Here is a 21963-nt window from a genome sequence, read left to right on the forward strand (position 1 = left end):
ACTGTAACTGTTCTGCACTCGACTGTCACCATGTCTACGGCTGTGAAAAGTCCAATGAAGGTATTGTATTTTTTCTTTTCTTATTTCCTACTGAATTCACATCTAATAATTTTACATTTATCATATAAATAGTGCCTGTTTGGGAGGGTAAGAGTTGAAATTGACACCTCGAAAAAACCGACGCGAAGCAGAGGTTGACAATGGTTTTTGAGGGTTGTTAATTTCAACTCTTACCTTCCTAAACAGGCACGATTTATTTTATCATACTGAATGTCTTAATGTCAAAGAATCAGATTTCAGTATTTAAGGTCAAGATCTAGTAAATGATTCCAGACTGTCTTTTTTGTGTTAGAACCATTTTTACGTCTTAATTAAATTTGATAAATTTTCCCCCGTATTTACGACTTTAAAGGGAAACTGTAGAAATAAAACAATATTTTGACATTTTATATTTTATCATTGGAAAAGTAAGCCCGATACCTGTATTCAATTTTACATCATTTTAAAAAGGAGGTCAAGAGCTTGTTTAAAGACGTTTTTGAAGAGACTGTAGGCATTCTAGATATATTTCATTAGTCAAAAATGAACAAAACTCTGATATTTGTTACTTTTATTCTTCATATTTCATAGAAATTGATTATTTTAAACATGATTCTTCATTGTGTTTACCAAAAAATAAAGCCCCGGTACACCATATGAAACAAAGATACTGTTATGAAGCATCGTTAAAAGAGTTTATATCTTAAATTTCATAAACCTGTAGGCACCTTTCATTTACTAGATCTTTACCTTAACATGAAAGTATAATAGCAACATATACCTCATTAATCCAAGGATATTTTAATTGCACGTGTATGTCTGTTGTATTAAAGTTATGAAGGCATCGAGCTTTGCAGAATAGAAGTAACTCTTCCCGGCGGGATGTGTACATTTTTCTGCATGGATTAATAACTTCATAGAACGCATGGAACACAAAAGAAATGATTTACTTTTTCATAAGTGCATCTACTTTTAAATCATTAATTTCAATCAATGACAGAAAGAAAAAAATATTGGTGTCATAATTGTCTGTCAGCATTTAAGACAGACGGAATAGTATTTTTGATAAATAAAAAAAAATAGATTCTTGTATCCATAACTACTTGCAAGTCCGTAAAACTTACTGCATTATCCCATTGTAGCTTCATTTTTGATCGACAACGAAAAATGTACATAAAGTTAGGAAGTACAAAATCAATATCATTAAGCAATTCAAAAATCGTTTATTATAGCTACAGTACTGATCAGAAGTAGTTTTGAAAGCAGACACTACACGTGTATTTGAAATATACATGGGCAGGAATTATAGGCAGTAAGATGATAAGATAAAAGACGGGTCTGCTTCACACTTCAGAGCGTACACAGTCGACCCCAGAATTAAATCCCGAGCAAACCCAAACGAAACCCCAAGTGGACCTTAAAAAACCCAGTGGACGCAAATTTTCAAAACGTTGACCCAGATTAAACCCCAAGTAAACACCGAAAGTAAACTTAGGGTTTAGTTTGGCTCTGCTCTGGTGTTAGGTTGGGTCTGGTCAGTACTGGATTTTATCAAATCTGAAAATTATTTAGTCAAACAATGCATTTGAAAACTTTTGCAAAAGTAAGTACATTCAAATGTGAGCAGATCGTTTTCCTTGACAGCAAAATTTCATACTGGTTAGTTTGTATGAATTAAGATATATTTTCTTTAAAAGCAAGTATGATATAAAAACCCAGCAAAGAGGAACCAAATAAAATAGTTGTATCTGTCTCTCTATTCCCATGTATGTTATTACATTATTTTAATCATTCTTATAACAAAAATCGATTATCATACTTAAAATAATATCAAACGCCTTTTTTATAGCAAATGTAACCACCACTGACTATTTAGATGAATTGACACTGCTCAGCGAAAAAGAAGAGGAACCATTCAAAATTAATGGTATTGTGTACTCAATCATCGGACTTGCAGTAACTTCTGTTCTGTTAATAATTCTATATCTGTGTACACACCTACTAGAGAAATACCAAGTTTGAAATAAAACATCTTTTTATATTGATTTCTTAAACATTTATGATTATTTGATTTATGTTTCCAGTAGCATCTGCTATTGAATTAGTCTGGAATGTTTTGTTATGTCCAGATATAATCACTACTGAATTAAAAATCCACTGATATTCCCAAAAATTGACTGACATTGTCTGACATCCACTGTACATTGACTGTACCTCACTGTACATTTCACTGACTTCCACTGTACCCCACTGTATCCCACTGTACATTTCTACTGAACATCACTGTATACCACTGTACGCCACTGTACAGTCCTACTGACTTCCACTGTACCCCACTGTACTCCACTGTACAGGGCACTGACCAGCACTGTACCCCACTGTACTCCACTGTACCGGGCACTGACCAGCACTGTACCCCACTGTAGGCCACTGTACTATTAATTTGAGAAAAAAATTAGATTTTTAAATCTTTCATATACACTGTATATTTTTTCTTCGATATCTATTTTTATTATGCCGTATATGTATACAGATAACTTGACAGAAGAATGCAACAGGTCGTTAAATTTGTTTAATACGTTTAATTTATTAATGTCTTAATGTGTTTTTGAATGTTACGATCACAAAAATGATAAATTTTTGCTATAAGGTAAAAGTTTTGAATTTTACATGTTGAATCTGATTATTTAAAAAGTGCATACCATTATGTTTATTCTGCCAGTCATTGGAAAATCACACCCCCCCCCCACCAACCAGCAAGGTTACAAATTAATCATTTCTTATTGATGATATATGACAAATGATCGGATTGTTAATTCTCTGTGTCTTACGAGCTGTGTTTCAGCCACTAAACACAGTCAATTAAACACATGAACAGAATCCACAAAATATATCTATGCTTGTTTTTTGTGTACACATGTCCATTTATTATGACTGCCCGCTTGACTACACAGGTATATTTTGAAGATAGCGTGCGAGTTTCTATAGCTCATTTGTTCATTGATTTCTTTTGATTAAAAAATTTAAAAATACATGTACATTGCAAATGTCGGGTTTTAATTTTACAAAATAACACCAACTGCAAAATACATTATAAATTTTAAACATAATCAGAAACATAGTAAGCAGTAATTAACAGTATCATTAATTTCAGCAAAAAATAAAACGAAGGATTGAAATCAAGGAAGGTTGTAACATGTTGTTATATTCGTAGCTGTACAGTTTTCTTAAAATATGATTTACTTTTAAATGTTTTAGTAATAAAATATAAAATGCCCTACTCTACACACTATTTTTGTATACTGAGAGAGAGAGAGAGAGAGAGAGAGAGAGAGAGAGAGAGAGAGAGAGAGAGAGAGAGAGAGAGAGAGAGAGAGAGAGAGAGAGAGAGAGAGAGAGAGAGAGAGAGAGAGATTACAGGTATATCACTTCCTGACTATATTGTACGGGTGACATTTGTAGTTGTAGAAAAGTTCACAATTGAAACAGGCGGTTATGATGCCGTAAGGGGATTTTAACGTGCTTATACCATTCTGACTCGGGGCCCCAAGTTTTAGCACTAGAAAATTCATGAGAGAGAGAGAGAGAGAGAGAGATAGAGAGAGAGATATTAATCCGAAATCAATTAGGTTAAGAATTTGTTTGTCTATTAATCTGGTTCTTTTACATATCGATTATTTTTCTTTATGTCTCAAGTTTATCTTTGCCAACTAACTCCCGGGTTTTAGAAAAATATCTGCAAAATTTACGTCAAAAAATAAAATGTAACATGGATAATAACCCAATACCCCCCCCCCCTTTTTTTCCCCAAATCCTTTGATACTCCTTGCAGAACTGTGCTTTGTCGAAACGATTCATGTTAAGCAATCGGTTAATGAAATTAATGCGCCTTTTTAATTTTGACCTCGATGTGAAATCACTATTAAATAGATATATTTGTGCAAACATTACATGCAAGTAGTCCTACATGTAAGTAAAAAGTAAATAATAATAATCTTTTAAGACAGATTTTAGATTATTATGATCCCAATGCACCCGGCAACCGTAATGATTTTTTTAATCAAAAGTGAAAATACAGACTTTTTGTTTTAACAGTGTATTTCCCCGACGATTACATCTGTTCATTCCTATGCCCCAACACATACACAGGTGTTCAGTTTTCACACCTTGTCGCAGTCAACCGGGCGTGTGTATAGTCTGGGCCTTTCTGTTAGTTCCGAGTTTTTCGTTGTTCCCAGACAGACAAAAGATTTTGTAGATTATGTAGACATACACAAAGAAGGAGACAGTAGACCGTCGATATAAAAAAAAATCTTGTTAGCGTTGACTTTCATTCATTAAGAATTTTTAAGACAATCATTAAATAACGAACTTTAAATCATTTGAAACCATGGACTTTATTCCGTAACTAAAAATAAATACATAATTAACTTTTCTAATGCCAAGATGCATGTAGATTTTAAAGCTGTCAGCATTACTACATGTTACCGGTAGTACTTTATTTAAATACTAAAATAATTGTATGTTAGAGAGAGAGAGAGAGAGTTTATAGTAGATTTGAAATTATCTTGTCTGCTATCATACAATATACTAGTTTCAGTAAATGAAGGGGAAAAAACAGAAGAAAAAACGAAAGACTGGTTTAAAGGCCGAACATTTTTAACGGGTGGTAAATCTCAGGCGAAGACGGGGCTTGATTTTTAGAGGTGTGAAAGCCTCCGGGCCTGGAGGTCTATCTGCGGTTGTGAACGCTGCTAATAACTATACACAGGAAGCAACTATTACACGATATAAAAAATTAGTCAGAATTGGTCTTAGTTTGAATATCGTATTGTTCTAATGACCATACGAAGCGATTTTATACGGAAATGTCGTCTGAATTTTCTCTAAGATCAAGAGCACGTGTGTAAAGCACAATTTTAAAAATTCAATAGACTAATTCAGCTTTACAAATTTAACTCAGTACATTTTGTTTAGCACTTGACATTGTTTAAGACGTTAAGTTTAACAAATATAATTGTGTAAGAAAACCATACGATCAGTAAAAATGTTGAATGTAAAGGCAGCCATTATACGATGACAATTAACTAATGGAGTTCGTTTTCCATGGAGTGACGTTTTCGTGCAACAAGTTCCAATTGAGTGTATAATCAGTAAATACAGCTTTAATAGCTCATAAGTTTGTTTAAGAAAAGAAAATTTTGTATTCAAGTTTTGGGCTGAATGCTCATTCATCGTGGAATTTATTAGGCCATATACATTCAACATGATTCAAAAATAAATTGCGTATTTATTAATTAATGAATAGTGAAACTATTTTTCTCTTTTATCTGACCCGTACACAATTCACTTAATACGAAAAGAGAAAAAAACATGTTTGCCTATTAATTGAGGTTTCGCCTATAATTTAAGGGATGCTAAAATAAAATTGTGATGCAGCAAAAATATCGCGGGGGGGGGGGGGTATGTCTTTCTGACTTAAGAGGAGAATAGTTACATGTACAACATAACATAGAGAGAGAGAGAGAGAGAGAGAGAGAGAGAGAGAGAGAGGGGGGGAGGAGGGGATATATTTTTTCTTATTAAAACTATTTAAAACTATGTCACTACATGTATATCATGGCAACATTCTTCGCTGTGCAAGAGAAGATACATGTAGATGTTTCACATGTGGTGATAACAAACAGTGTTCAAATTCAAAAGTATATAATTAAAAGAACCGTAATAGAGTGAAATATAATTTGAACACTGTTTGTTATCACCACATTTCATTTTTAAAATAACACCATACTTATTTTGATATCCGCGACTGGTGGTGGTGGGGGGGGGGAGAAAACTTATAAATTTTTTCTTAATGTTTAATATTCGACTTGATTTAAGTAATAAAAAAACCGCATCTAAAATGATGAATATAAAGATCTAGAGTATACCGTTTATTCATCATGTAATGTTTTTAAAAATATATATATTTATATAATTTATATATAAAATATATATTTCAAATGGATTTAATAATCTAAAGACCAAAAACACCCTTATAAAAGAATTACATAATATCTTGAACAAGGTGTCAGACTGACAATTTACAGGGTTGATTATTGGGACATTCACACCTTTTGATCTACTGAAAGTATGTATACTATACACAGATACTGCCTCGCTGATTTTCCTGTGAAGTAAAACTTCAAAGAAATGTTAAAGTCCAGACCAGTTATCTTCTATCTTTTGAAAAAAAAAAATCAGTATGTTGAGCAATATGGTGGATTCTTTTTATCGTTGAAAATATTGTTCCTCCTCCACATACATGTTACATTAAAGTTTTAAAATTCAAAGAATTTAAAATTATCTATAAATTTTAATACATAGTTTTAAATTCTCTGAATTTTAAAACTTTAATGTAACATATATACTAACATTTATTTGACAATATTGATTAAATTAAATTCACCGGAAAAAAAAAACAACTAGATATTTAGTTACTTAAACATTGATATCGAAATATATAAAAAAACATTTCCCATGTTAATTGAATAAGTTGCTGTATTTTGTATGAAAATTGGATTCCGAGTTTTTAATACCTGCGGGAATCGGAGGAGGGGGGGGGGGGGTTCAGAGGATAATCTAATTCAAATACATAATACAAATATCACCCAGAAAAGAAATATCCCTGCTTTTCCCTAGAAAAATTCTTACCGCGCATGTAATTATATATGAACTTAAAGAAATAGAAGCCCATTTTCTCTCTTGTAAGCATTAGGAAAGAATCAAAACAAATCCAGATTTTGGTATCAAATAAAGTAAATACTCAATTCATTGTTTAAACATAATAATTTATAAAAACCATAGGTACAGTGGGTTACAGTGGTGTACAGTGTTTGTCAGTACCCTGTACAGTGGTGTACAGTGGGGTACAGTGCTGTTCAGTGGGTAGGTACTGTGCTGTCCAGTGGAGTACAGTGGAGTACAGTGGCTCTGTACAGTGGGGTACAGTGGGATACAGTGTGGTACAGTAGCTCTGTACAGTGGGTGTACAGTGGATTTACAGTAGGGTACAGTGGTTATACAGTAGATGTCAGACAATGTCAGTCAATTTTTGGGAATATCAGTGGATTTTGAATTCAGTAGTGAATCCGGATTTAATTGCTACGCAACCGTTTTAGAGATTATAATACAGCTTTCGCTTCGTAAGCACCGTGCACAAATATGTCGAACCACGTTCTGTCAGGGGTTTTTTTTTTGGTGATACAGAGACCCCACAGTGTATGTTTTTTAACTTATAAACAGTATACTCCCTTATTATGCGATTTGATTGGTATATGCAAAGAACAGGAGTACTGACGGGAGTTGATTTTATTGATTATTATTCATTTTGATATGAACATGTTTTGCATGGCAAGTACTTTCTTAGCCGTATTTGAATTATTACGCACATTGTTTTCTTACATGAATTATCGGGCTTTTTCTGACATGAATTCCGAGCTATAGACAAAAAATACACTGTGAGTCACGTTGTGTAATATTCAAAGGTTGAATAACGCTGTCAAACTCTACGTATATTGTGTGTCGGTAGGCGAACCATTTCTGCAAAAATGTGTATCAAAGCAAAGGTATTTATAAGTAAATTGTCTGGAACACACTGCCTCTAAATACATGAAATCGAATTTATCGATTATTCTTAAGTACTACGTTTTGTCAGCGGTAATGATTTGTGGTTTGGTCCAAACACTGTTTTACTTCCGGTTTGCCAGAGTACATGTAACTGCATGGGAGAGTTGATTAAAATCAACTCCTCAAAATTAAACCAAGTTTAATATGTAAACGGTGTGACCGTTGGACCGAGCGCAGTGCAGTTTGTTTTGTGTAAAACAAAATTTATTTGAAACGCACACAGTAGGATCCGCCTGGTTGCCTACTCAAATCATTAGCCAAAATTTAACTAAATGTCGCGTGCTCAGTCTACATTATGACGTCATGTTTCAGACGTAAAACGTACACGTTTTGTCTTCGGAAATAGCCGAAGAGAGTTACGTTATTCCGAACTTTTTTTAAATTTCTTCTTTCATTGTTTATCAATTTAGTTCATATAAATGCCGCGGTAATAAATATGAATACTTTATTCAGTATCTAAAATTTCAGTCCCCTGATCTTAATATTTTTATTTTCCATCTTATAATTTGATAAGACATACACAGAACTAGTCGTGTTTCTTGATTAAAGCACTTTTGAAACTTATCTGGTGTCCTCTTTTATTTCTTTTAATTCAAATTACCTTCTATTTAAATACTGGAACATTTTAATCGAGTTTAGGGGCAACAAACATCGATAAGTATCGGTCAAACAATGATCGAATTAACTTTTTAAAAACAAAATTGCTGCCAATATGGCGGCGCCCATGGCTGGAAGAAATTTTTTTTGGCCTTAGTACCCCTGATTCAACTTTCATTTTTCAATGATTTTTTTATATATACGTGTTACCATTAATCCTCGCTTCGCGAGGCGGGCTTCGCCCGCCTCTCGCTGCGCTCGGTATTAAATGATTAATAAAAACTTATTAATTGTCAATTTTGTTTTAAATATTAAGTTACCCGTTCACGCATTTCCTCGTTTTGTGTAAATTAAATAGAAGTAGACTGATATGATGATATTACCAAATATTCTAACTAGGAATGTAAAATGATACTTGATAGCACAGTTATTTATTGATATGAAATGCATTTTATTTTCTTTTGTATAAATATACATCTGACATATATAACAGTGAATTATTCTAAACAACTTTCCCATTACTGTTTTGCAATGCAACAAATGCATCAAATCATCTTACAACTTGCGAAATTAAGAAACAATTGTGTTTAGTGAAATTCTTATTTTAAAATCGTCTCTAGTTGAAATATGTCACTCCGATATGCTGTATGACCATAAATCTACAATATGGATCATTGTTTAAGTCCCTTGTTTTAGAATTGGTGATATATAAACGAACCATGAAAATTATGCGATTAATGACATCTCATTTCGTCCACAAAAACCCTACATAAGAAAATTGAAAAAGCTGATTTTAAATTGATTATTCTTTTTATATCTATGCATATTATATCATATTTTGTAGGGTTTGTTTTCAACATCTTTCTGTATTAAATAAATGTGATGTTTTGTGTTTAAGTGTGCCATTGAGTAAATAGTTATCGGTCTTGGTGAACTTATAATACTTTTAGAGTTCATGGTGTTTTTTTTTATTGCAGCCATTGCACACCTAAGTATTTTCAGTTTCAGGATATTGTTGCCTTTTTACAGTGTTATGCATTATTAATCTTTTTTGTATCAATCTTTTTTTTATTTACTTGTTCTGGTGTTGGTTTTATATAATAATGTTTTAGTGTGTTGAATAGTATTACTAATATGACCTCATTAGTACGCGTAATGTACCAAATGTAACAATGTAATTGAGTATCTTAAAATAAAGCACGTAAATGCAAATTTGCACAAGGCTTTTAGTAAAAATCAAAGTGTTTTGCTTCGAAATAATATAAAAACCTTTACAATTGGGCAAAGATTTTTATCATACCTAAAAGTATTCTATCGTCCACTCGATTGCTACAGAAACGTTTTCCTTGAAGATAAAAAAATGAATTCCATCTATAGGTAAACAGTTCTTTAGAAGTATTACTTAAAAATACAAATCGCTCAAAAAATCAAAGTCTATTTTCAACAAAACCACATTTCAATGAAATATGTTACAACCAACACATTACTGAAGAGCAATGATTTGGTTGAGATTAATTTACATATATAAAACAGATTTTTCAAGACGACGAGATAAGTGTCAATCACAATGTGTACTCATTCATTACTTATTATTTTACGTCTATAACATGTACAGTAAATGACTCTTCACATTAAAATCCTTTATTTTTCATTTTATCAACTACCATAAGCGTTATTTTAAAGAGTTTTTTTTTTTATTAAATCTCTTAGTGTTCTGTTGTTTAAAGTTGAGAATTTTTCCAGCGATATTATTCGTTTCTTCGGCTTAATGAATGCAATTGCATAACACATGTCTTCTTTCATATGGATTAAAATGAGCGTTATTTTAAAGAGTTTGTTTTTTTTTTTATTAAATCTCTTATAGTCTGTCCCAAGATATTTATGCTGCATATTTGAACGATTTTTAATAAAAATACACATACCTGTGACTGAAGTGCAATTAAAATCGATGAAAGGGAAAATTCCCAAGATAACTTCATTCACACATTATCATTTTCCCCTCGTAAAAATTCACAGGAACGAAAACAGATTTCCTACGGAGATTTATAATGGGGAATGTTGACATCTTTTCTCCATTCGGAAATACTCGGGACACCTCGCGCAATTTTTCAACGTTATCATCCGGGCGTCTTCATCTCCTTGGCAATGGAAAAACCTCGTAGACTTTTTATTTTTAGCCGTGTACTGATACCCGACAAGCTAGAGGGGGCGTTTCAAAGGGGAAATCTTGGGATTTTTTCATACTATTGAATGAATATCGTCTGAACCAAGAGGTATTTATAAATATTGAATAATTTAACAAAATATGCGGCAAAAATATCTTGGGACAGACTATAGTGTTCTGTTGTTTAAAGTTGAGAATTTTTCCGGCGATATTATTCGTTTCTTCGGCTTAATGAATGCAATTGCATAACACATGTCTTTTTTCATATGGATTAAAATGAGCAAGAAGAAATATTCAGAAACAGTGATAAATATAAAGACGATTTACACTGTTTTTGTAATACTGTTTCAAATCTTTGTTTTTGGGTCCTTGCATTTATGCAGCAAGTGAGTAAAAATTACTTTTTTTAATGACTATTTCAGAATTTTGTTTAACCTAACTACTCACAACTGTATTTTTTACAAATTGTAGCACAGATGGAACGTTGAGTTGTTGCCAAGGGTACAAGTTGGATCATGCTCAAACTAGATGTATACGTATGTTTTTATTTATTCCATACAAATATGATAAATAATCAGGTGTAATCTATCTAATTCCAAAGCGTAAACGTTTTCTAAAGAGCATTTCACAGGAACAGCATTTTAGAACAGGACAACTGATTGAATATATATTTTAACGTTTAATTAATTAAACGTATTTCATGAAACATGTCAACATTATAACAAATTCATTGAACATTATTGTCATTTTATTTAGCATGTGAAAACGGATTTAATGGAATAATCTATGTCACCAAGTTTCAATATCCTACGTGTGGACAAGATTGCCAGTCTTTGTGTGACTGTAATGCTACAGTTTGTGATTATGTCAATCGTTGTATAAATGCTTTAGAAAGTAAGATTCCATATCAGTATTATCCATTAAGCTCTATTTGAAATGTGATTTTCAATAACAACAATAAATCTGAGGATTTTATACAATTGTCTAATTATAGTAATATATTCTTGTGTTTTAATAGTATTTGATGTACAAAATTATTATTTTTTTTACAATATCTGTTAAGAATATAAAGAATAATTGTATGTAAAAAGTGTGATTTTGTTTTTGTTGTTTTTTTGTTGTTTTTTTTTTTTTTTGGCATAAACACTTTTTCGTTGTAGATCATCAGATCCAATCTACAATTCACATAAACTACAAGAATGCCAGAAAAGAACTTATGATCACTGCGAAAGATAACGTCATTCATGGTGAAAGTAAGTACTATTCTGCATAAGTCAAATATCCTTTGATTTTTTAAATGTGTCTGTTTTGTGCCTATTTGGAACGGCAGAGTATTACTGCTGAACGAGAACACGTGCATGTGACAGATCAAGAAAGACACACATTCCCTGGCTACAACAATTTGTACAAGAAAGCGTTGCGAAATGTCATGACACTTTTTTAAATATCACTCCTAGTGGTAGAATTATTTTTTTATTCATATTATGTAATTAATGCTTATGTGTGTCTTACACTCATACAATGTACATGATCAACTATAACAACGTATCATATAATGACTAATAGAAATGTTACTGTGAAATTCGTCTTTAATCCATTTTGTAACAATAAATAATTAGGTGAGAACAAAAAGAAGCTGGTTTCTATTCCCCAAATACTAACAATATAAAATGCTATAATGCTGAAGTGTTTCTTATTGTATGTGCATCATATATGATAACATCAAGTATCATTATATCATAACATACCTTTTATATAATTGTTTGCATTGTATATATAATGACATCGTACGGCATTTGTACATTCATTAATGATATTTTTAGTAATTATAGACTACATTCACATATTCGTATTTCTGTATACGTGTCTTTAAAAAGTTTGTCAATGAGACCATTCGTTTTCGGTGTAAAATTATCTATAAAAATGCTTAAATACTTTAACAAAATCCTTTTTAGCTAGGTATGCAATGTTAATCTGACTTTTCAAATTAGCCATGTCGATTGTTTATATTTATGTTTATTTTATTTGTGGCATTTTTAGGTACTTCCAATGTTACGGACAATACAGCAAAAAAATACACTTCTTCATGCTATAAGGAAACGGAATCTAGTAGGGTTCACAGTTTAATGTTTGCAGTAATTGGACTTACATCAGTGTCTTTTATCATTTATATGGTGTATATTTACACACCAGTGCTAGGAAAGCGTAAAAAAATACTAGCTCATTCTTAGGATGAAAGTCTGTCATTCAGTCAACTGAATGCTCAGTTAACTGTCTGTGAAGTTTATTAAATGGCAAAGTTATGCTATTCAATCACATTTGATTTACCTTTTAGACAGCTTGCAGTTGTTTTATTCCGTGTGATTTTTGCGTAATACGTTTCTAAATGGTCCGAAACAAGTTTTGCTTTTTTTAACCAAATAAAAAAAAGCAACGTGTCCAATTGATTTACATATTGGTTTCAACTTCAAGATAAATAATATATATGTGTGTTAAACAAGATACAAATTTGATTACTTTACAAACGGCAACGATTTTAATCCATGAAACGTTATATTATTTTTTGTTTGCTTACTAAACGGCCAGTACTTGACTTCCATAAAAATATTGATATCCTTTTTCTCTGGAAGATATCTTACACTGATTTGCTGATTTTAAAAAATAATGAAGTAAAAAATTATGAAACAATATGTTGTAAACCAACTTTTATTGGTGACTGCTACCCTTTTTTATTCTCAAGCGATCGAATTGTATGCATTTTTTTTATATTCGTGCCAAAGTATTTCGGTTAGTGGTCAACTTTCAAGGTAAGTTTCACGACAAAAACTAATCTTGCAAACCACTCGTGATATTTCGGCAAACGATCAAACGATGATTTTACAATATTCAAATAATATGGTTTAAAACTACATGTGGTACTCAAACTAAACATCTATTGAAATCATGTTATTGACTGCTAGTACAATGGCATAAAAAGATTTTTTCGTTCTATTTAAAAAAATAAGTCATGTAGCTTAATATCAAAGTCTTTTCCTGATAAATGTGACATGAAATTCAAACTGGTAGTGAAAATATGATCTAGACTTTACGCATATTTTCTTTTACAACTACATTGTACTGAAGCAGTTTAATATGTATCCTAATTAAAAAGTCTACTAAAAAGAAGTTAACATTTGAACATGAATTTTGATTTATGTTATAAGATATCGTATTTAAAGAACGATACAAGTTTATTCCGAAAAAATGTATTATCTCCAGAAAAACTTCCGTGCATACATATAATGCTGTTCAGTCACCAATGTAAGTTGTGGACCACTTTTAGCAGGTTTTGTTTGGAGTTTATACCTAGAATTGATCATTGAAACGTTATCTTTAATAACGCATTGTATTAAGAGAATTATTGGCAAGGAGTTTTCGTATCTTTTAAACTGTGATTTTATCTTAATTTCTTAAAATTGACGAATATCAGTGTAACCACGGTGCTCAGCCTAAACTTGACATAATCTCAATTATCTTAGATTTCTTTCTGTTTTCCAAAAATGTTGCCGTTATAAATTGTTCATGCTATGGACTGTATGAATGTATCTGATTGCAAAATGGCAGTTTTACGATTTTACGTGTCGCTAAATTGGTTGAAAATGAAACTGACAAACATGTATTGACACAAAAAAGTTGTTGTGCTCACAATAGACCCTTTTTAGATGCATATATCATGGTATTATAAATATGTATGTAAGGTTACCTTCCTTTAATTTACTTTAATTTAATCTAATTTCATTAATTTAATTTGAAATAATCGTTCTTAAACCAACAACCAAATCATTTTCTGTGAACGGATTAAGTAGAGTATGAACTTTTCTTTATTTGTTATTTGATTTATTTTAATCATCTAATGGATCAATATCTCTATACAGTACACGCAACGTTATTTTTTACAATCCTATCCTATCGTATCGTGTATCAATCCTATCGTATCGTGCGTATATACTGTTCTATCGTGCGTTAATCCTATCCTTTCGTGCGTGTATACTGTTCTATCGTGCGTTAATGCTATCCTATCGTGCGTGAATCATATCCTATCGTTTATCTTGTAAAAAAAATAACGTTGAAAGTGCTGTACATGTTTGTACACTTCCTTTTCTTATAAAGATTAAATTTTCATCAAAAAAAAATGAAGTCATCAATATTAATATTTGTACATGTATATACAGTTTTAAAGCTAGAAATTTATATTGTAGGCAATAAAGGGTAAAAACATACCAAACGGATTGCTCAATAAAATAAAATTGAACAAATGATAAATCAATACTAAGTTCTAACCGTTTCCAAAAAAGTATCACTTATTGACATGCTATGCTGTTATATCTCATATCTTATAAATATAACATGGCCAACTCAAATATATATATTATAATAAACCGATCATATATTACAAATCTTGATTTTAACAAATATTGTGAAGTAGGTATACTTTAATCACACGACATACACTTAATATAACTTTCACTATTACTGTAAGAAGTATTCAAAATTCGCTTTTGATCAACTTGTTTTTCATTTTACGCTACAAAAAACTTTAATGTTAGTTTGTTTTATAGTATCTTTAGTGATACATTGCAACTCAATGTGAGACAATTTTTTTGTCATTTGTTCGGGACATCTGTAAATAAAATACGTTTACAGAGAAAAAAGCACTTGTAAATCGTATTAAATAGCCATAGAAGTGATTTAATACAGCTTACTATGATACTCATTAAAAAGAAACGTTGTCAGAGACCGGAGCTTGATTTATAGAAAGAAAATCAATTACACAATTTTGAAAAATAATTCACTCTTGTATATATATTGTACAAGTATATCAAAATTTATATGCAACAGAAAATATAGTCGTTTTGAATTGAATCTGTAATTTGATGAACATGCTTGAAGTGATTATATATTTTAGGGTCAATAGAATAAAATATCCATATTGATTATATCAAACATTGTTAATAAATTTTGTAACACACATATTCTCATTGTTAGCTTAATTTATGTTTGTATATGAGGGTAAATCCTGCTACATGTGCCATGGGTTAGGGTTGGGGTTGGGGTGAGACAGACCTTGAACAAAACAGATGTAAATGTACGTTGTACTTGGGTTGTTTAATGAATTACGTACATGTGCAATATCAAGGGTTTCCTGATGTTTGCCTCATCAGATTATTGCAAATCGTTATGGTTTTTTTTACATTCATGGTTATCCAAACGATTAGACTTATGGTATCATTATATTTTATGCCAGGTGATGCAATAGAATAAAAATGTGTAACTCACGTGTTACACGTGCGTACATAAGTCATGTCAATCTCCCTTCCTCTATCTATCTCCTCTCTCTCTTCCTCTCTCCTTCCTCTCTCTTTCTCTTCTTCTTCTTCTTTTTCTTCTTCTCAGATAAAATTAACAGTGGTTGCGTTTGAACATTTTACTTATCAGAATTTTTACAAGCATGTACATGGCAGTCAGAAATATGTAAGCAGAATATCATATTTTTTTTTTTACAGTATTATTGATATCAACAATATCAATACAGGATGCACTGGATGAAAACATTGTTTTAGTTTCCTCTTTAATACAATTTTAATTAAACTTTTGATTCCCCATATCTCTGTCATTCTATTTAATAATTAGAGGGGGAATTCGTTGTATGTTTATACAAGTAGATAAAGCAGACATATTTTTTAATAGCTTGGAATCAGAAAATATGACAGCAAAAGTGAAAATAATCAATGTTGTAGTGATGTTGCATAGTATGTATGAGTATACCTGCAAAGACATGTGTAAAGGGTGAGTATCTATTAACTTGGATACAGGCGCTATAATTTTGAATTTTCATTTTAATACTACAATCCTTGCTTTATTAATGGACAGATGTACCAACATTGTAGAATTAATTCACCGTGTTGTTCAGGATTCAAGTGGGACCAGGACCAAACTATGTGTTTACGTATGTGACACTAAAATAAATACAGATTGCAACTGTGTATATATATATATATATATATATATATATATATATATATATATATATATATATATATATATATATATATATATATATATATATATATATATACTGATCAATTCTGAACAAAATCATTTATAGTTATATATTTATTGAATATTTGTTAGGTTGTAACATAGGATATATTGGAATTAACTGTACCGTAAGATGTCCTTTCCCTTATTATGGATTGGACTGCCAGTCAAAATGTAATTGTTCGGAGAAAAACTGTGATAATGTAAACGGATGTAGACATTCAACAAAAGGTATGCTGATCTTTTGTGTATATCTGAATCTACCAATCGAAACATATGCTAATTTACATGTATTATCTGACTAGGATCTTAAACGTACATACTTTAAATATATCACATTTCATGGGGAAAAATAATATATTTTTTCGATTTAAATATTTTGAAATCGAAATTATAATACATGTACCAAACAAATGTATGTGTCTGACATTTTTGGACTGAATAATGAAACAAGGACGAAACTGCGTTTAATATCGTTTCATCATATTATGTTGATTATCTTATAACAGACAATATTGGGGGGTTTATTAATACACCAATACATTGTTATCGATATCTTTCTTACTATTTTTATTTTTCCTTAGAACATCCACCTTCTTCGTCTATATACAGGGAGTTCAACTTCAACGCGATCATCACAACACAAAATACCATTGGCAATTATAAAAGTAATCTAATGTAATGTTGGCGCAAAATTTGACTTTTTGTTAAAAAATTTTCTTGATTTGTATAACATTAAATGTTTAACATCAAATATACTGATGTAAGATTTATTTTACAGAGAGTTTCAACGTAACCGTAGTTAAAGGCGGTGCAAAAGATTTACAGATGGATCTCAAAACCATGGAGAGAGCACCTTATGAAGCAAAACGTTTAATTTATCCAATAGTCGGGCTTTCAGTGACAGCTGTTATAATAACTATAATATACATATACACATGGAGATTAGAGAAGCGTAAATTACCCACTTACTCAGTTTAATTTCTGCAATGAAATTAAAGGTGGTACATGTACTGTGTTATAAAGTGACGCTAAAAGTAGCTTATTGATCTTTCAGGTATAACTTTAAGATGAAGCATAATTCCTGTATGTTATTAATTTGAGTATCTATAATTAGTTGTTTCTATATTATGTGTTCTATTGCAATTAAATCACAAACCAAGCAGATGTTTTATCAAGAACGTAAATATTAGTAATTCTCACACGACCTTTTGTAGCGGAACAGTTACGCAATCAGTTTAATACTAATAAAAATACTTCCGTTGGTTACATGTAGTCCGCATGTTTCCACACAAGCGTTTAATAGATAAAATTGCTATCATAGATCCATCCCATATCTTATATTGTTTTCCCTTTGACTGAAATGTCACACTTTCATTGGTTTACACATATCACTTGATTGCCTCGTATATCTCTTTATTTGTTTAGTGAGAAATAATATTAGGCAATATGGCTTTCATTAACTGACGCTTCGCTTACTCATTTCGACATTTCATAGTATTTAGTACATAAACCGCCTGCCTTAAGATCTTAAAGTATTTGGAGTAGATGCCCTTTGAAATTCTTAAAAATTAGATTAGTTGCCCTAAGAATATCGACATCACATTGTTTTTGTCTGGAGCAGAACAAAATGGCAGCGTCGAAATTTGCTCAAATTGCTGCAGAGGAAAGGGAGAAAACATTTAAAATTGAATAGCAACAAACCATTGTAAGTAAACATGGGTGAAGCAAAACAATTTAAAGAGTATTTGAAAAGTGAGATTGAAAATTTTGAAGAGTTTAAATGAGTTAGATTGGACGAGATGTTAAACATCTTGTAAATGGCTTTACGAAGATTATCGCTATTTGTGAATAAATATGTCGCTTGATAGTCCTTGGGAAAACAAAACACTTATCATGTTAGTTACTGACTCACTACGGAAATATTTCCGTAGTGAGTCAGGAACTAACCTAATAAGAAATAGTCAAAACCCTGATATACGTTTCATTTGTGAGGTCGTAAGTCTATAAAAGATTTAGAGTACATTATACATGTTCCAATTTTTGTACCATATTGTAATTAAGATCTTATTAGGTCACGAGTAAATATACAAAACCAATTTTCAGATTTCAGAACTAATTACGGAATGTAGTCAAAAGAATTTATATATTAATAAAAATTAATAGATTTAAATTGATTACAAGTATAATGCATGTATTTGTTAACATATTGAAAAAAAAAATTTAAAGAATGGATTGATTGATACATATGATGTGCAAAGATTGATGCATGTCACTGTCAACAATTCTTTACGTCAGTATCCCATTTTAAATACCAAGACAAATATTTACCCTTTATCCGACTAAATCACTACCGTGCAAAGAAAAACTCTTTACAAGCAGAAGAAGAGACTTCTTAATACCTATAAACAAATCTAAAAAAACATTAAACATGTCCTCTTTCTAAGGTTAAGTCAGATGTGCGTGTATCTGTCGACATTGAAGATAGTAGATGGAATTTGGTTTTCGACTTTTGTTATACCTGAAACACAAATGTTCACAAGAATATAGACAACTGGCAAATTCCTCAATTATAGTTAAAACAATACACGTTTTAGGCTTATAAAGGTCATTGTGTACTTACTTTTTGGGGGGAAGTAATAGGGAATTATATTTTTTACGATTACATAATCTTGATTAAGCGAATCCTTAGTTCTTTTATAAATTGCAATTATCACGTTTGCTATCTTTAAAATCTGATGTAAATTTTTATGATATTGATATATTGTAATAATTATCAATGAATACATCTATTTAACTGAACTTTCATTTCCCTATTTTAATAACAAAGTCATTTTTATTTTTTAATTGTATTATACAAGAAAACGGGCACATTAAATCAAATATTTAACCCAATGCCTCAAGGAATCCAATCTTATTGAAACTACAAGAAAAAGTTAAAATGGAAACTTTATTGGCGTTGTGCATTGCAACGGTGACAGTTCTGGGACTTTTTGAAACGAACTCGACAAACAACTGTGATAGGTAGAAGTTATTAATTAAAACAAAACGTTCACAAAAAACATTTATAATATTTATATTTGTACATAATGCTGGCTGTGTCATTGTTGTAGCATTAATGGAACCAGATGTTGTTCTGGGTACATATGGGATTCCTTGAAAGAACAGTGCATAAGTAAGTGCCAATGTAATATACATATATGTGATAATAATAATTATTATACTTATGTTAAATACTGAAATCTGATTGGTTTAAACGCAGTTGGAAATCCGTTCTATTACCCTCAGCGTTCGCACCACACTTGGCAACGGGTAATACAACAATTTGTTACATGCGCATAAATTATGCACGTACGGTTCACCGTAGAATTCACTTCATTTCTATATAAAAGCAGTAAAATGTTCTTTCAAATTAAGACATACAGTATAATAAAATAAAATGTGCCTGCTTCGCGTCGGTTGACAATGGTTGTTTCGGGGTGTCAATTTCAACAGTAACCCTCCCAAACAGGCACTATTTATATAGTATCTTTAGTTATATCTTACCATTTATTCTATTCAAACACACACTTTATGAACTTCTACGGTTTTTTCTTCAGATTGTAAAGAAGGATATACAGGAATACACTGTTCAATTGCATGTCCTTTCCCTTCATATGGACTAAACTGTCAGTCGACATGTAGTTGTACTGATGAAGACTGTAATTATGTCACTGGATGTAAACATCATGCCGGAGGTATCTATTAAGATGTTTTCATTGACATTTTTTGTTCATCTCATTTAAAACTGAACAAATTTAGCTTTGTTCAATATCTTCAAAATGTTATTAACCTAATTATTGTTAGTGTAACTCAGCTCGTTAGCTTAAAGAAACAAAGAAATCGTATTTTGGAAGTTTAAGTCTGATATCCTCATGATTATTTGCACAGTCCGTGGTTGTTTTAGGTCGGTTTAGATTTTAACCAATCAATAAACGGGACAAGTAGATTTCAGTTATGTCAGGATTTTTTTTCTTCATTACTATGAATTACAATAGGTTTCCGTAAGAAATAGAGGGGGTCATACTTGGTAGATGTAAACATATACATGTGAAGGTAAAACAATGTTTCAAAAACATGTAACAGGATAGGTTTTTCATTCTTCTTACCGTAACGAAAAGATCCATTTCATAAGAACTTTCACTAGAGGCTATTTAATTATCAATATATCAACAATAGAACCAGACGCATTAAGTAAGAAAAATAAGTATACATATACTCATAAAACATTTTTTTGGTTTTAAATATGAAACCATGTTTGTGAGGACACATTTGCTATTATTAAACATTTTCCGACGATACCTTGTACTTTGTACCTCTGTCTGTCAAAAGAAAGAATGTTCATCCAACCGGTAAACACATTTTGTTAAATGGTAAAACGAAGTGAAAATAGCTGAAAAGCCAGTTATAAAGGACTTTAACGGCAGTTTGCTACTTGATATATTATTCACTATACATGTATATACCAAAAAGTTAATGAATGGGGTTACGACATTATATGATGTATGGGACCTTCCTACATCAATGCTGTAAAATTTTTACCGATGATCAAAGGCTGAAGCCAACATATCTGTCTAAAAATCCAACAAATGTCATCCCCGTACTCAGTTAATATTCGTAGAATAAGGATATCACAATTGATGTTACAACCCTTATCATACTTTGTAATAATTCAAAACACTATCAGAGAGAGAGAGAGAGAGAGAGAGAGAGAGAGAGAGAGAGAGAGAGAGAGAGAGAGAGAGAGAGAGAGAAAATGAAGTCATTGAACACTTATTAAAATCATGTAATTAAACTTAATTTGAAATTTAAATAATGAGTCTATTATAAAGTACGTAAACATACTAGATACTCGATCTGAAATGAAGATTACAAAGAATGTTTTCTTAAAATTCAACGCATTATTCGATCGGAAATAATTCACATAAGGAAAAATTTTGAAGAAATGTTAAAAGAAAATCTTAAATTTTTACAATACATTTTCATCATGTATGAAATCATGGTTTATTAATCGCATATAATATACAGATACCAGTTGTAATAGTTACATGTAAAATACACTTTGACTTTTTACATTTTTACAGTTACGATTGAAAGGAAAAAGAGATCAGCATTTTGCAAAGTTTTGTAGTTAAACTTAACAATCAAACTGTCTTAAATAACACATGCTGCTTTTCTTTAATTCCAAACACTGTGACAAAGTATGAAAGAGGCGCAAATAATGTGATGTAACGCTGGATTGTAATTTATTAAAACAGTCATGTTCTTTATAAAACAATGTTTATAATGATAACAAAAACTAAATAAAATACATTTTCCTTTCATTTTTGTAGATGTGTTAAATCATACAACAGAAAAATCATCAAGATTCAACAAAT

The 21963-nt window shown here is 31.0% G+C and overlaps 2 long non-coding RNA genes across 2 annotated transcripts; both read left to right on the forward strand.

Annotated features, from left to right (window-relative positions):
• The first annotated feature begins 16186 nt into the window (after window positions 1-16186).
• On the forward strand, window positions 16187-18663 carry LOC109617998 (uncharacterized). Its single transcript, XR_010710414.1, has 4 exons — window positions 16187-16294; window positions 16640-16777; window positions 17131-17214; window positions 17328-18663. It is a non-coding gene; the product is annotated as an uncharacterized lncRNA (long non-coding RNA).
• A 708-nt stretch (window positions 18664-19371) lies between these two features.
• LOC136272093 (uncharacterized) lies at window positions 19372-20283 on the forward strand. Its single transcript, XR_010709998.1, has 3 exons — window positions 19372-19570; window positions 19660-19721; window positions 20146-20283. It is a non-coding gene; the product is annotated as an uncharacterized lncRNA (long non-coding RNA).
• Window positions 20284-21963: the final 1680 nt, after the last annotated feature.

The sequence above is a fragment of the Magallana gigas genome, chromosome 10 (genome assembly GCF_963853765.1).
Source record: "Magallana gigas chromosome 10, xbMagGiga1.1, whole genome shotgun sequence".
In the NCBI taxonomy this organism is placed as follows: Eukaryota; Metazoa; Mollusca; class Bivalvia; order Ostreida; family Ostreidae; genus Magallana; species Magallana gigas.